The following is a 16484-nucleotide window of genomic DNA, read 5'->3' on the forward strand; positions in this document are numbered from 1 at the left end:
GCACAGTATTTAGAAAATACAGATTCTGGTTAAGTAGTTGCAAGTGGCAATAGTTTTGTATTGCTTTGTTTCAGAACAACCTGCCCTTACAGCCTGGGTTTCTGTCCAACTAAATTCATCCAGAAGCTTGCAAGAAAAGTAGTAGGAAATATCTGTTTCAAAGTTGAATTGTTAGTAACACCTAATAAATTCTTGCATTTCTAATCATAAAGTCAAAAAGGAAACATTCATTCTGGCTCTAAAGTGATGATTTCAAGATGTGAGAGAGTCACTTGTGGGTGCACAGACAAGTTTTATGCCATGAGGAGAACAAATGCAAATAAGCTTGATGTAGCACTTAACTGAGCAGGTGCAAATGTACTGTGTTCACAAACGCACTTGTGTAATTTTCTATCAGTGTAGACGTGGAGCAATCATGTCAACATTTAAGAGAGACAGACAGACAGACCAGTGCAGAATATCAATATCTCTCATCAAATATGTACATCCAGATGGCAGGATTTTACTCTGATGTTCATTCCAAGTAAGTTAACCTAGCAGCACATTTTAATATGCTGGTGTTTTTAGATATGTTAAAACGTGAAATAAAACAAGCCTGAATGTGTGTTATTTTTATTACAGTGTTTTAAAATAGTTAAAATATATTCTCCAAGGGAAAGTCAAATAAAAAGATTGCAAAACTACTAAAACTCGTCTGTGGAGTCCTCTAGGCTCCCATGGAACTGAGTCTGAGAATGATTTATGAGGTGTACATAAGACTTAGTCAAAGTGTGGTCAGGGTTGGTTTCTTCTAAGGCCTCTCTCCTTGACTTGCAGCAGGCCACCTTTTCCCTGTGTCCTCATATGGTCTTTCTTTGTGTGTCCATATCCTGATCTCTTCTACTTACAAGGATACCACTTATATTGGATTACAGCCCACCCATATAACCACATCTTACTTTAATTACCACTTTCAAGGCCCTATCTCTAAATACAGTCACATTCTGAGGTGCTGGGATTTAAGGCTTCAACATATGAATTTGGGGGATACAATTTACCCCATAACAGGCATAATGGTCAGTTGAGTTGTCAAGTTCCCTTAAGGGGTTCAGAATATGAGAACCAAGATAGCAGCACCTGTCAGACACATGATCTTTCAGTACTCCTCCTCCACCCCACTCCAGCATGATCTTGGACACTCCAAAGGAAAGGCTGAAACTACATTTAAACACCTCTTCACTTTAAATACACTATATTTTTGTGTAGATTAGAGATGCGGAGTCACCAAAAAGACATGTAGATTTGAAAAGAGGAGGATACATTTTGGTACTTTTGGTTTTCTAAATTAGCACTCTAGGTTTAAATATGAAAACAAAACACACACAAAAAAACTTAGTTGAAGATTAAGGAGGGTGGATTTGGGAAGTTCCAAACCACCTGAATACTCACACATTGGATAGTTTGATAATCCACATAAACTCAGACTTAGAATTTATGAAAAGTTAGGCTTTTGAAATCAGCTCTGATGAACAAAACTTAATTTCATTATTAAACAGAGCTTTTATTAGTGAATAAAAAGGACAAAGGATCCCCTTATAAAAACAGAGGGCAATAACATATGTATAAGTAGAAAGGAATATGAATGGCTAATTTATACATAAATGGTGTTCAATATTATTCATCAATCAAATGCAAGATTAAAATAAGATATTGTTTTCTATTCATCACTGACAAAAAGATTAAAATATTTAATAATATGCAGTGCTACAAAAGGTATAAGATAGAATACACAGTTGATAAAAGTAAATTGAGAAGGGAAATTTTGCAGCATTTTTCATCTAGAATCAGCAGAAAAGCTTCTAACATTTTCTGCATTAGAGAAAGAAAAGATTTGTGGCCAAATGTTGAGATGCATCTGGTCAAGGCTCTAGAATAATAGATGTTCAAAACCCATCTCTTCTCACAAAATAGGGCTTGCTGATTGACCATAAAAAAGAATCTTTAAGATGGAAGTATATTTATTTATAACATACTTCCTCTAATCTTTTAGATGTTCTTAATCCCAAGCCAGTCAATAAGAAGAAACTTAGCTCTCCTCATCTACAACCAAGTATGGCATTTCTTCCTTTCAACCAAGTCTGGCATTTTTTCCTTTCAAATTCTACCAGAACAAACTTACCCCCCACCCCTGACTCACAACAGCCCATTTTATACCACACTCAGTCTCTGCCAGTACAGCTACAGCTCATTCCCCTGCTCTACCTTAGGTTGTATTTCCCTAATCCACCATTTGCATCATGTTACTTCTTGCTTAAGAACCTTCAATGACAGGAGCTCCTGGGTGGCTCAGTTGGTGAAGTGTCCGACATCAGCTAAGATCATGATCTCATGGTCCGTGAGTTCGAGCCTTGCATCGGGCTCTGTGCTGACAGATCAGAGCCTGGAGCCTGCTTCAGATTCTGTGTCCCCCCTCTCTCTCTGAGCCTCCCCCATTCATGCTCTGTCTCTCTCTGTCTCAAAAACAAATAAACATTAAATAAAATTTTAAAAAAAGAACCTTCGGGGCGCCTGGGTGGCTCAGTCGGTTGAGCGTCCGACTTCGGCCCAGGTCATGATCTCACGTCCGTGAGTTCAAGCCCCGCGTCGGGCTCTGTACTGACAGCTCGGAGCCTGGAGCCTGTTTCAGATTCTGTGTCTCCCTCTCTCTCTGACCCTCCCGCATTCAAGCTCTGTCTCTCTCTGTTTCAAAAATAAATAAACGTTAAAAAAAAAAAAAAGAACCTTCAATGACTACTCATTACCTATTTCATCTCTTCCAGACCTCTCAAGGGGCTTAGTAATATGGGCCCTCCAAACATTATTTCCTATTCTTTCTTTCAATACCTCTTCCAAACTAATTAGTCACATCTCACTTTTACCTAAAATCCATGCTCATCTCCACCTCTATGCCTTTGACATTACAGTTTCTCCCACCTGTAACTCCCTCCCTCCTGCCTTCCCAAATGCTACTTGCCTTCCAATAATAATTCTAAAAAGGAATTGATTTTTACTGAGTATTATTTAGTGTTTTTTTCATGGTCCACGATTTCCCATGGCAAACATCACAAACCCTTCCATTCAATCAAATATTCACTGAATTGGTTTCTCACTTGGAATCATGTGACATGCCAAACATTCTGATAGACACTTGTGATAGAGACAGAAGTGGACTCGAAGTGAACCCTGATAGATGGAGAAGTAGAAGAAAGGCACCAGAGGCAGAAGGAACAGCGTGAGCAAAGGCACAGGGCCATAGGCGTGGCCTATGCAGAAAATAACATCTGATGAAGATTCAGGATGGAAATGGGTCACATGGGAGATAAATATTCTCACATGCAGTCAGTGTATATTCCTCAAGTCACTGTAACAGACATGCTGACACATGTCATTAGAGGGACATATGCTTGAATTAAGTTGTGAACTCCCAGAATTAGACTCTCATAGGTTTCCTCCCGTACCATCTTTCTCTGGTTTCAGTTGGGGAAGGTACTCAGATTTCCTTCAATAATTAATATGACTCTAAGATTTCATTAACAATAACAACAAAACACTCAGGAACTATTCATATGAGGGTTAAGGTTCAAGCAAGGCAGAACCAATCATGGGCTAGGGCTTAGAGAAGGGAGGGCAGAGCAAGGAGGCTGGTAGAGTCAGGAGTGACTAGTGCTCCAAATGAGGTATGTCCTCACTTGGGAAAGGGGCGAGCCAAGTATGGGACAGGAGGTTTTATACCACGGTGGCACCTCATCCAGGGGGTTTCAAAACTTCATGCAGGTACTGTTGACTGGACAACTTGTCAATTCCTATACCCCTGCCCTGAATCAGGCCCTCAAAAGGCTGCTCCAACCTGCTATGGGACTTAAGTCCAGGACTTACATGATGTAGTAAGGCATAAGATGGTTAAGTGTCACTAGGTCCTATCCACCCCAGTCATCTAAACGACTGGGTGTGATTTACATTTGTATGTACATCTGCTCCCTCCAGTGCTAAAACTTGAAAATTCCAACCTGTTTTCCCAAATGGCCCAAATATGACAGTTTATAAAGCAATCACCATGCTTTTTTTAAATTGTTTTGCCTTTAAATTTAGGTCCTATGACTTCAAAAATATCAGTTCCATCTTCCTCCCTTTTAGCTAGTCCTGATAATTTCTTTCCTACCTTAACTGTTAAAAATCACATTTTCAGGGTCACCAAAAGGCTCAGTAATATGCTTCAACCACATAATTCACAGAAACGTCTGCCAAGCAGCTCAACTTTTCTACAACCCAAACAAACTCAAATTTACATTTTAGGAGAGCATTAAACTAGTAAAGAAAACATTCTCTCTACACCAAGATTTTCAGCTGTTTTCTAAGGCCATGCATTCATGGTGATATGTGAATCTAGAACATTCCTTCTCCCTTGGTTGGAAAGCTTCTCCTCAGTAGCAAACACCATTAAAAATGTTTCTCAGTGGAATCAATAGAAGCATCTTTTCCACTATGTCACAGATTTCTGATATTGGAAATATTCAAACCTCAGTAACAACAAAAATTTTCCCAACTTCATACTTCCCTTTTCCTATTCTTATTCCTGGTAGCAAAAGGCAAAACAAAAACAAAATCCCACTAGAGTATTTGACTATATTTGTTTTCAACCTGAAAGCATTCTGCCAGGGACTTGTGTGTCCCCACTGTCACTATCTTTCTCCTGACCGCAGTCTGGCTTTGGAAAGTCTAGAGTGTAAAGATTAGTAGTGACAAAAAAGAAGACAGAGAAATTGCAGCAGATCTGCTCAGTGTGGTCTAAGCCCTCAGCAGCTGTTGTTTGACTGGCTTTGGGTGATGGAGTGAGGGATATGGAACACAATCAATCCCTACCCCGTTGCAGCTTTTAGTGAAACTCTTTGGATAAGCAGCGACCTCCCAAAGAAACAAGTTAAACAGCAGATTGGAGACAAGCTGCAGCAGGAATGCAGCACTGCCATATTAGAGCATATTTAGGCCCCAGGGAGGAAAAAAGTTGAGAGAACATAAATTCAGAAATCCATGAGCCCTGGGACTTAGTCTCACAGTCCTCTCTCTTCACTGTCTTTGAATCACTAGCAGCTGCAACCTGCAAGACTTATTTTAAAGCTACACCTAATCCAGCACCCTTGAGATCTGGGGCTCAGAGTTTACTCTTGGAGGAATCAGAGACCTTTAGAAGGCTAAAGTAAAATAGATGATGGCTGCCCTACAGCTCTGTGGGGAAGCTGAGCACCCTGCTCTGAACTTTATTAGAGCATTCATCACACCGGTATAATTAATGTTTATATCTCTCTCCCACTGGACTATGAGCTCCCCAAGGGCAGGAATCATTTCTCATTCATCTCTCTATCCACAGTGCCTAGCTCTGTTCCTGGCACAAAGCAGACTCCCTAAAAACGTTTGCTGGTGGATGCATGGGTAGATGGGTGGATGGATAGGTAGATGGATAGATGGATGGACAGATGGGTGGACAGATGGATGGTTGGTTGAAGGAACTGATTCTGGACTTAAAAAATAAAAACTTGAAACAAACAAACAAGAACAAGGACCAAAAACAAACAAACAAAAGCCTTCTATCTCCCAATCTTTTCTTGTAAGGGAAAATCTTTGCACCATATAAAACTAAAATCTGTATTAAAGGACATTTTCTTGGATAGTTTTTTCTAACACTATTCAAATAATCTCACTCCAAATCTTTCTGCTTTCTCTTTGGAAGAAAATTACTCTGATTAATTGTCCAACATGTTCCAAATATTTCCAAACAAGATTTGAGTTATTCCTGGAAAGGCAGAAACCATTTTCCCCTCCAGTGTCATGATGGCCAACAAACGTGACTCCATTTTAGGAAGAAGGGGGCAGCAAAGGGAATGGGGTAGGAGAGGGGCAATAATGAAGGTTTCACTGGTTAGTCTCTGTGCCAGTTACTATTATATCACCCCTGGCTCCATTATATCACCCCTGGCCCCATAACTCAAGAGAGTTCCCACCTGCAAGGAGAGCTCCCCAGGCTTTATCAACTCTGATTCCCCTCCCACTAGTGACTACTATCTTCCACTCTTTATTCTTTGAGAATAAAGAAAGTATAGGAAAAATCTAACCATCTTTTAAAAATCATATTAAAAAAATATGAGAATGCTGAGTTAAGCCAAAGATAATTATTGAACCTAAAGTAGAGTCAGAGTTATTGCTGGTTACAACTACTTGTTTCATCCCTTGTGGACACTTTTTCCCTATATCCCCTTTTCTTTCTTAAGTCTTTACCTCTTCCCTTCAGCCCCTCTACTTTGTTCCTTCCCCTATGACCTAGATTTTAACCCTGCCAGTGGAACCTATGGTCCCTGTAGACCTTATTTAACCCCACTAATGGCCTGGAAAACTAAAAAGAGGTCTGACCTCTGGTCTAGACATATAAATATTCATTGCTATTTATTTCCACAGTCACTTCTCTAAAGGGTTTCTCACATTTCACTCTGGTCAGATGTATTCCATGAATCCCAAGAAACCCAAGAGATGCAAGCCCAGATGGGCCAAAATATCAACCACAGCTCCCCAAACCCTCCCCAAGCCTACCTTCATCACCTCTCAACCCTTGCACAGGGACCCTCAGGTACCATAATTTAGAGGGAAAATGTGGTTCCTATTAGAAAGAACTGTTGTCTCATGTTTTGGAAAGTTGCTTTTCCTTCCTCTCTTCTCCAAACTTCAAATTAAATCTGCACTTTTGTAAAGGAAACTAAGCGAAGAGGAGAAGCAAGCGATGGCTTTATTATCCTGCGTGTGAGCTCACACTTCATCTGCACCACCTCACAGCGAATGGGAAGGGGACAATGGAGACATGAGGCCTAATTGTGTTTTATTGGAAACACATCTGTGCAAATTCCAAGCTGGGAACAGGTCTCCCATCTCCCCCACCAGGAAAATGGGAAAGGAACTCCCAGTGGCCTCGTTTAAACTTTATGTGTATCTTAGAAAATTGTGGATCTTCTGGTAAGTAAAGTGTAGGAAACAGAATCTTAAGAGACAGCCTAGACTAATAGGAGACTGTTATTTTTATGATTTCTAAGTGTTATCTGTCTCAGATGAATAAGGTGTCCACTACTGCATCAAGGGTGACAGCTTCTCCCAACAGCTCCCACCTCAGGCCATTTTGTGTTTCTTATTTGGAGTCTGATTTATAATCAACCAACCAATAATACAGGCAGGTAGAGGGAAATTTTTGAGGTGAAAGGGAAAGCAGAATATCTTGACCTTTTCAGCAACAAACTAAATTTACATGTTATCCAGGCAGGAAACCTCTCCCAACCACTCCATGAAATCAGACTCCTACTGCACCGAGGCCAGTTCAACACTATTTAGCATTTAATTGTCCTCTAAGTACTTGGAATGTGAGTGCCTTATCTCCCCAACTCACTTAGGACAGAGACCATGTTTACATTTCCAGCAGAGAGCTTGTGGGACCCAGCACAAGGTCAATGCATGTCTGTTGATTGATGGCAAAGTGTGTCTCTTTTGGCTTCTTTTAGTAAAACAAGATAGGCCAGAAATGATCAAAGCAATATATCTTATACTTATGATAAAATTCCAGTGCCCATGTTAAAAAAGAAATTTAAAGAGAAAGCTGATATTGGAATACCACAAGAGAAATTGACCATAAGGAAACTAGGTTTTTAATAGATCATATAGCCCCTTCGGCCTCTTACATTTTTGTGTTTACTTTAGACATTTGAGAATTTAGTATTGTTCAGAGTTGTCACATTATTTCAGTTATGTGTCACTGGATTATAACTTGATCTCCAACTTCAGAGCCATACCTTGGAGTAAATGCATTTGGGATGGTTTGGGAACAGGATCAAGAATGCTGTAATTATATGCAAACAAATCTGAAAAGTAAAGAAAGGAACTTCAAGTCACAGGCCTTCAGCCTTCTGATTCAGCTTCACATGTTAATGAGAAGTTCAAAACATGGTGGGGGATTTAGACCCCAAGAGACCATAGGTGGCAGCAGAGTATGGGCATAACAGGAAAGCCCAGAGGTGGATAAAGCCGCTCACTTGTAGGGCCACCACGTTTACCTCCCCACGTCACACACATCAACCACTAAGTGGAGAGTTACGTGCAAAATACAGGGATAGACCCAAGAAAGAGCAAGGTAGGAAGCACAGTCTAAGTTTTACAATACAAGGACTAACACATTGGGGGAGACTGAGAAGAAATCAGTGTGCTGGTGGTCACGGCTTGCCAATGGTATGAAACCAGATGAGCAGAAAGATATTGTATCAGTTTGCTAGGGCCACTATAACAAAGCACCACCAACTGAGTACCTTAAATGGCAGAAATGTACTGCCTCACATCCTGAGGTACGGAGCTCAGGATTACAACATATCTTTTTTGAAGGGAAGGTGGTGTGTATGGAGGGGCAGAATTCAACCCATAACCAACAGGAATTAAAAAGCAAGGATCAGTGATCAGGAGGACACTGGTCTGGAGACACTGAAAAAAAAGTCAGAAGCAGTAGAAACTAAAACCGTGATCTGGAACTATGTAAGCATTCCTTAAATGTTCTTCCTGTCTTCAGTCTCTCCCTCCTTCCATCCACCTTCAATAATGCTGCCAGATTTCTTACTACAGATAGAGATGGTCACAGCCATCCTACACTCAGGACCACCCATGGCCACCCACTGTTGCTATTAAAGCATAGAATGTGAGGTCATTTGATGGGCCAACTGTCCTCATTTTGCGCATTAGGAAGCTCGGCCCAAAGAGAACAAAAGACTCAGCCAGTCTCTCATTTGCCAAACCAGATGTCACTCAGATCTCAACCCCTTCCCCTAGCCTGCCCTGCTCCTTGAGTCCTAATTAAAAGAAAATTCTAACCCAGATTGGAGATTGGTCAGACTCATTCAGCAAAACTAGGTGCTCACAGTGCAGAGTTAGTACACCCCCCCAACCCCCCCCCCCCCGAGTCCAGAAGCACTCTCTAGAATGTGCCTGGAGAGCAGAAAACAAGTAAAGCTACAACAACCAGAAACTATCTTCATGGCCTCAGGAAAAACTGTACCTTGGCAGTCACATTTCCCTCTGGGCAACTGCCTCCCTGATGGCTTCCCATGCTGGGCATGTGCAAGTGGTCCAGGGTGGGCAGGAGGGAGAAATAACACTGATGGAGTCAGTCCCATCAACAGTATATCCCTGTGAGGCCCTGGGTGCAAATCCTCACCAAGAGAGTCACTGTCCTTGGCACGGGGCCAAACAGTGCACACCCTGCCACAAAAACTGAGTCTATGGCTGTCTCTGTGTGTGTTTCTGCCGTGGTCTCCCCAGAGCACTTATCTCAGTGTCCTGCACAGGGCAGGGAGGTGAGGGAAAGGTTTCAATAAAATGCTGGTTGATTTTCTTCTTTGTGCACCCCCCCCACCTCCTTTCTCACACTTACTTTCCTCCCCTGCCTTTGCCTCAAGCCTGCCGTATTTCTTGAACCAAAAATCAAGACACGTGGTCTGGCAAGCACTATTTCTGATGAGTTAATTCATTTACCAAAAATCTCATTCAGGTAGAGGTTTTAATCACACTTAATCACACAATTAATGGCTTGGCCTCACTGAACAGAAGACAGAAAACCAATGAGAACCCGAGCAATAACTCAGGTTTCAAGGATGGATGCCATTTGCTTGTGTGTACAAGGTAGCCTCCTGAACCCAAAATACAGCACCTTTAAACTGTAGACAATGCACTGGCAGGCCAGGAAGCTGCCAGTAGCCACCCTTCTGTAGGGTCAAATCCAGCCAAGGATCACTGAACACGTTTGTCTTCAATCACCTGCACCATGAAGGCGAAGGCAAAGGCATCCTGGAAGGCAAAGACAACTCTTCTGCTGGCTGCACTCTGATGCAGTCCCCATTTAGAGGCCGATAATTAGGCCAGCTAAATCTTTTAATCTCGAAATTGGAAAACATGACTTCACGTGGTTCTGTAAATGTTAATGACCAATAAAACCAGCTGTAGCACCACATTTGGTTCAGTTTATTAATGTGCTATTTTAGATGAACTGAAGTAAAGAGAGATTCCATTATCCAACTTGAGAAGTCCTCCCCTGTGTGCACCCATTTACACAGCGTTTTTACTTGATCAGAAACCCAGATTCTCAATTTGTCCTTTTCCTTTTAGGACTTAGTTCCATTATTATTGTGGTTTAGTTTTGGTGTGGTTTGGCTGGCTGGTTTTGAGGTGTGTGTGTATGTGTGTGTGTGTGTGTATGTGTGTGTGTGTGTGTGTGTATAGCATCATTTTGGCTAAGAAGCGATTAAGCAAAGATCAGCAGTCCTGAGGGGCCAAGATACCTGTAACTCATCTCAACTCTCACAATTTTGCTTCTCAGAATTCAGACATTTGCTTCTACTTCCTGTTCAAAGGTCTACATTTTTCAATCATGAAGATCAATCATGTACTGGTGTACTTGACCCACAATAAACATGAGTAACTGTCCCACTGACAGACATCCAGGGACCGTCCGTTTAAAAAACCGCAACGATGATTGCCTCAGCAAATGCTTATGAAGTAGTCACTCTGTCAGGCATGGGATAGATAGCAATTCAATTAAGTAAGAATAATTCATTCACCCTTTCATCCAGCAAATATCTAAGGGCCTACTATGTGCCGTGCACTGCTCCAAATGCTGAAGATACAGAGCAGAACGAGCCAGACCACCCTCTGTCCCCACAAGCTTATTCTGCATCAGTGAGACAGACCACGGATGACACATAAATACATGATGGAATGTTAGGTAGTAGTAGGTGTGATGGAAAACATAATAAATCCAGGCCAGGGGGTAAATAATGATGGGATTGCTACTACAGAAAGGGAAGTTGAGAACTGGGCTGGATAAAATTACTGAGTAAGCCAGGTTCTTGCAGAGGGAAAAAGTGTGAGAGGCAAGGAGGTGAAGGAAGGCAGCTGCAAATAACAGTCGGGGCCATATTGACCAAGCCCTCATAGGCCACTGAAGAGTTTGGGAGAGGAGAGTTTTAGGATCTGATTTATACTATAAAAGGATCACATGGCTGCTGGATGCAGAAAATACTATAGGGATCCAGAAGAGGGTGGGAAAGGGACAGGAGTAGAAGCAAGAAGACCAGTTAGGAAGCTACTACAATAATCTCCAAGCAAGAGATGTGAAGGTGGCTTAGCTGAGGTTGGAAGTGATAGAGGGGCTCATAAATGGCTGCATTCAGGATGCCTTCTGTGGCAGCACCAGTGGGATTTGCCGATGAATTTGAAATGGGGATAAAAAATAAGAGACAAGGATCACTTAAGGTTTAGCAATGATATAGGCAGGGTCTTTGAGTTTACCAGACACTTTCACATATATTATCTCACTTAGGATTCACTTTGAGACCTTGCTTCTCAAAGTGTGACAAGCAGACAAGTATCATCGACATTACCTGGGAGCCCATTAGACACACAGGATCTCAGGCCCACTCCAGATCCTAGGAAACCCATATGCATGTTACAATTTGAGAAACAATGATCTGAGTCTCAGAAATGATGATGAGGAGGAAGGTAGGTGATGATAGTAAAACTGTATCCTACACGTTAAAAAATTTGCCAAGGTTGCACAGTCAGAATTCAGGATCCTGACCGCAAATCCTGTGCTCTTTACACACTTCATATTTTTGAGATATAATTCCTTCCCTCAGGAAGCTTGCAGACTATTGGGGAACCATAACCCATACCATGTAACAATCATCATCTGAAACATCACAGTTTCATTGGAGGTCACAAACTAGACACCATAGGATGGCCTTCAGCAAGAAGGCCAAATTCATCTTGGTCACAAATATGAGTAGAATTTAGATAAGGAGAAGAGCAGAGAGAAGGATGTGTTGTTGTTGTTGTTGTTGTTGGTGGTGTGTGTGTGTGTGTGTGTGTGTGTGCGCGCGTGCACACACGCGCGCACATGTGTGTCGGTGTGAGGGGGAAGTCACTATGAAGAGGAGAGCCACATGAACAAAGCCCAGAGCCACCCCTGACACTGATAAATCACCCTCCCCGTCACGTTCTGCCTACCAGACATATTGATCCTGAACTAATCAAGTAGAAAGAGTCATTGGGGAAAAAATAACAGGCTTAAAAAAATAAATCCCCTTTACACAATTACTGCTCCAGGAAGAGCGAGCTGCACCCAGTTGATGGCGAATTTGCCAAAGGGCACACACAGGACTGGGGGTGGGGGGGGGGTGGGAAGGGAGAAGGATGTGGGAAGGCAAGCCCCACCAGAGAGAACCTGGCACCTGCTGCTGTTTGGTTTTAACCTGTATCTACTGCACCGGCTCCGGTGTAACATCTGGGCTCAGTGCAGGCCTGATTTAATAATGTGCTGGGAGCTGGCATTTGCTGCAATCCCCCAGCAGCAGTAAATAGTAGCAGGGAACATGCGTACCAGACCTAATTTGCCCCCTTTTTCTACTTAGAAAGGCACATTAATATTTAATAGAAGAAAAATAATTCATGCAGATTTGAAAGCAAAATCCAGGAAAAGGCACATTAAAAAAGCTGGGGGGAAATGGGTCTGTTTCAGGAATGCTTGATTTTTCCCCTAAACGAACTAAAAGCTCATGATTTATACACATGGAGGCAACCTAGGCAAATTTCACCCACCTGCCTCCTCCTGTATTTGGTTCCATGGCTATAAACATCACCTAACTTTTCACCCAGGCCTGCTACTTCTGCCTTCTAGCTTCGGTGCTGGAAATTCAGCAGCGAAAGCAGGGTCTGATGCTCAGTGTTGGCCTTGGAGAATGTCTCAGTCTTCCTATGTCATAAATGTCCCTTATGACTGTGGGGCTTAGGCTTGGGGTCCCCATTTTTTTAACCAAAGTACAGGTGTAGGAAAACAGAATGCTTAGCATCCTTTAAGAAAGGACTGTATGTGGTGATACTTGTCTGGGTAGGAAAAAACATGAGCCATCCAAGACAGGCCCTGGGAAAGAGAGCAAGATGTGTCTCAGACCCTTCTTATCCTCCTTTCGTTAGCATTCTTCATGGAGATTCCAAGTACTCAGTGTCCTCCTGCTGTACCTTCAACCTGGACATGACTGTGTGGCACCCCATAGAGGGAAGATCTATGCCTAGGACTCCCCCATCCCCCCTCCTCCCTTCAAAATTTACCAATTTTATGTCCTCTCACTGCAGGAACCTATTCTCGACATCCCAAACCACTAACTAATCTATGCTGTGGGTTCACCAACTCATTGGTGTCGCAGCCAAGATAGCACATTTCTATTTTACCAAGGGTCCTTCAGAAATCAAGCCTTCCCCCCAAAGACTAGCTTTAAGAGTGGACTTACGGGCTCAGATGCACGTGCCCCTTAAATTATAACACACAGAGGGGCCTGGTCTTGTTTCCTTAAAGCATATTCTATAACACGCTGCAGTGAGTCTCCACCAAGGACCCCCATGTCATCTCCTCTCGTATCACATTAGACGGCAGGGTAGACTCTGGCTTCCCTCTCACACCAGTGTCACTTCTCTCTGCATCCTAAAAACTACCTTCAAAAAGTGCCTTACACTTCTACAGCTCAGGATTTAATTCCCCTCAGCTAATGACACATGCCAACTTGCTTTGACAACAAGAGCACAAGGGTGTTTTAGAAGCAGACAGGTGGGCCAAGCCTGCACCTTTAAGGTGGAGAGCAAAATCCCTGGGCAGAGGGCAACAGCTCAGACCCACGGGTACAGACGGTACAGTGTTTAGGCCTTCCCTGAGCTGCTAGGGGTAATTCCCAGGCCACACCAGCAGGTTTTCATTTAGCCCAATTTTGCCTCATTTCCTCTAAAATCACTACTGCAATGATTTAATGTCCAGGGCTGAGAACAACACATCTTCTCCTTTCTCCCTCTCTTACCATGAGCTGCTCTCCCTTGAGGTTGTAACAGAAACTTCAGCATGGCGGGCCAAAATCATTTAATAAATGTAAAGCAACATGGCCTTCCTTACAGGGCAAATGTGTGACCACAGTTTTTCCATGTAAATAATGTAATTTTTGTGAGGAAGGGACCTAGGGCTTTTTTTCCCTATGAATAGGCCCATTATAAGCTGCACCTGACCAGGAATCACTTTAGAATTGTTCTTTCCTGAGCTCTCTACTTAGCAAATATTTCCTGATGCTAAATCACCATAAGCCACATTTTATGTCACTGCGAATTTGCTCAAAATAAGTCCTATCCACTTCCTTGGATTCTACTTAGAAAGGTCCCTCTGCAAAGATTTCGCTGTCAAAGAGCCTTTTATTGTTGCTGTTTTAAATCTAGGAAGATGTTGAGCAAAAGGACTTGGGAAAGTGGGGGAGGGGAGGATTTAGAAAGAAAGGGAAAAATCAGAACCCCAAGGAGTTTTTGCCACGAAAGCAAAGCTTATTTAGAAGTTGCTTATTTTCTTAAAACCAACAGGAAAGAAAGAATTGCGCTTACAGAGTGGGCTGTTCTCCAGCTACAGGCCCAGTGGAACAATTTGCAGGGAGACTAGGTCAGCTCAGCCTGTCTCTGCCTCCAAGAAAAATACTCAGGAGAAAGCTACAACTTCTCCAGGGGGCAATATTCAGGTAACCACGGATGGAAACGGAGTATTAATTATCTCTTCCTGTGTTTTATATTTTCAGATTTCACAGACATTGGAAAGCCAGACATTGATAAAAATGACAGGAAATATTCTTAGTCAATTAAATCGCCACAATGTCAGGCCTAACATCTGTTCTATGAACCCTGCAGAAATGTGTGGCATTAATATTTAATAAAAAATAGCCCTGGTTTGGACTCAACAGTCATTTCACACTGTTCTCCCAGGACATTCACTTCAGATCTTATAACCTTACAGAATTTAAATACATATGTCTCTCACCTGAGCCGCCCTCCTCCTTAGCATTCAAAGTTACACTCAGAAGAAGCTTTGCTTTTACTCGTACTGGACCACACACCTTCTGATCCTATTGCATTTCCCACCGGTATCTGCTCAGCTATCATAGGACTGGTCTTGAACCACACTCCCCTAAATGGAGAGACCTTATGTGAGGTGACAGTAAGCTCTGTATCCCAGAGCTCAGCTCCTTGTCCCTGTGGCCCCTAGTATCCACTTGTCTCCCTCTGGGAAAGGTAGGGTGTCTCTTCAATAGAAGCCATTTTCTTCTATATCCAAGCCAATGGGACGTGGCTCCCAAATGACTTCAATGTACCTGGGCACCTGTCAGCAATGTACCTTTGTTGCTATTGAGAGTCTCCATTGTCATTTCCCTTCAGTATCTGCAGTACCTCAAGTGGGGTCCCTAAGAAAAATCCATGGGAAAGCCTTATACCCCTCTCCCTCAACAGCATCATCACCGTTTCCTTTCCTTCTTTCTTAAGTGAAATTTATATTGCTGAGTGACCGTCGGGTCAGCTCCACGCTACTCATGGCAGCACCAGATTTTTAGATAAAAAACCCCACTTTCCAGAGTGAGTACAAGTATCTTTCCTTTTTTGCAACAGGCCTCTGGTGAAGTCACTTCTCCAGAAACTATTATTTCCCTCCTTTTCTAGTCAACCACATTGCTCAGAACCTAAGCCATAGCTCCAACTCAAGTTTAGAAGAGTGGGATGGGAATTGCCAAGGCCATTCTCTTGGAACAAAAACAAAGCTTTTATACAAAGCCAACCTGGGCAGAGAAAAGGAGGGACAAGGTCCCACCTGGTTGGAGCTTGGAACAGCTGAGGGAATGGAAATGATACTACTGGGTTTCTATCTTTTATTTTTCCATTTTTTTTAATGTTTATTCATTTTTGAGAGAGAGAGATACAGAGCATGGGCAGGGGAGGGGCAGAGAGAGAGGGAGACACAGCATCCAAAGCAGGCTCCAGGCTCCGACATGTCAGCACAGAGCCTGATGCGGGGCTTGAACCCATGAACTGTGAGATCATGACCTCAGCCGAAGTCAGCGCTTAACCAACTGAGCCACCCAGGTGCCCCTGGGTTTGTATCTTGTAGGAGGAGTTGGGGTTGTGACCTAAGTCTCAATTTGTCCTCCTGGGTTCTGACAAGTTGAGCCAATCTACCCAAGAATCATGAGAGTAAGGAGTGTCAAAGCATTGGTTTTATTAATATACAAACAAATACTCAATCATACCCAAAGACTGGGCTCTATGATAAAGCTGGGCACAAGGGCACAGCTTACATTTGGGAGTAAAGTAGAAGCTTCTTTCTCCAACTCTAACCTTCTCCAACTTCCTTCTCTTATCTAATCCTTGAGACTTGTCAATAAGAAGATGGAGTCTAGAGAACCCATCCTAACACATGGCCCAGTACTAGGTAGAGATGCCAGGGCAAGGAGAGAGTAGAGGACTTGTTTAGTCTTTGACCCCATGGAGACTGGAAGTGCATAAGCCCATCTGCTCTGGATGCTGGCAGAGGCACCATTCCATACTAATAACTG

At 42.7% G+C, this 16484-nt stretch overlaps 1 protein-coding gene across 20 annotated transcripts in view; it reads right to left on the minus strand.

Moving 5' to 3' along the window:
• Positions 1-16484, minus strand: part of LOC102969177 (E3 ubiquitin-protein ligase RNF113A-like) — a 504616-nt gene that overhangs the window by 259432 nt on the left and 228700 nt on the right. The window contains exon 1 of one of the 20 annotated variants that reach the window (XM_042981577.1): positions 12682-12770. The exons of 17 other annotated variants lie outside the window; for them this stretch is intronic. The gene's annotated coding sequence lies outside the window, so the exon portion shown is untranslated. Of the gene's footprint in view, positions 1-7838; positions 7858-9736; positions 9800-12681; positions 12771-16484 lie in introns of those variants that run through there. 2 more of the 20 variants (XM_042981581.1, XM_042981582.1) reach the window with 2 other exon arrangements.

This window comes from Panthera tigris, chromosome A3, assembly GCF_018350195.1.
Source record: "Panthera tigris isolate Pti1 chromosome A3, P.tigris_Pti1_mat1.1, whole genome shotgun sequence".
Taxonomy (NCBI): Eukaryota; Metazoa; Chordata; class Mammalia; order Carnivora; family Felidae; genus Panthera; species Panthera tigris.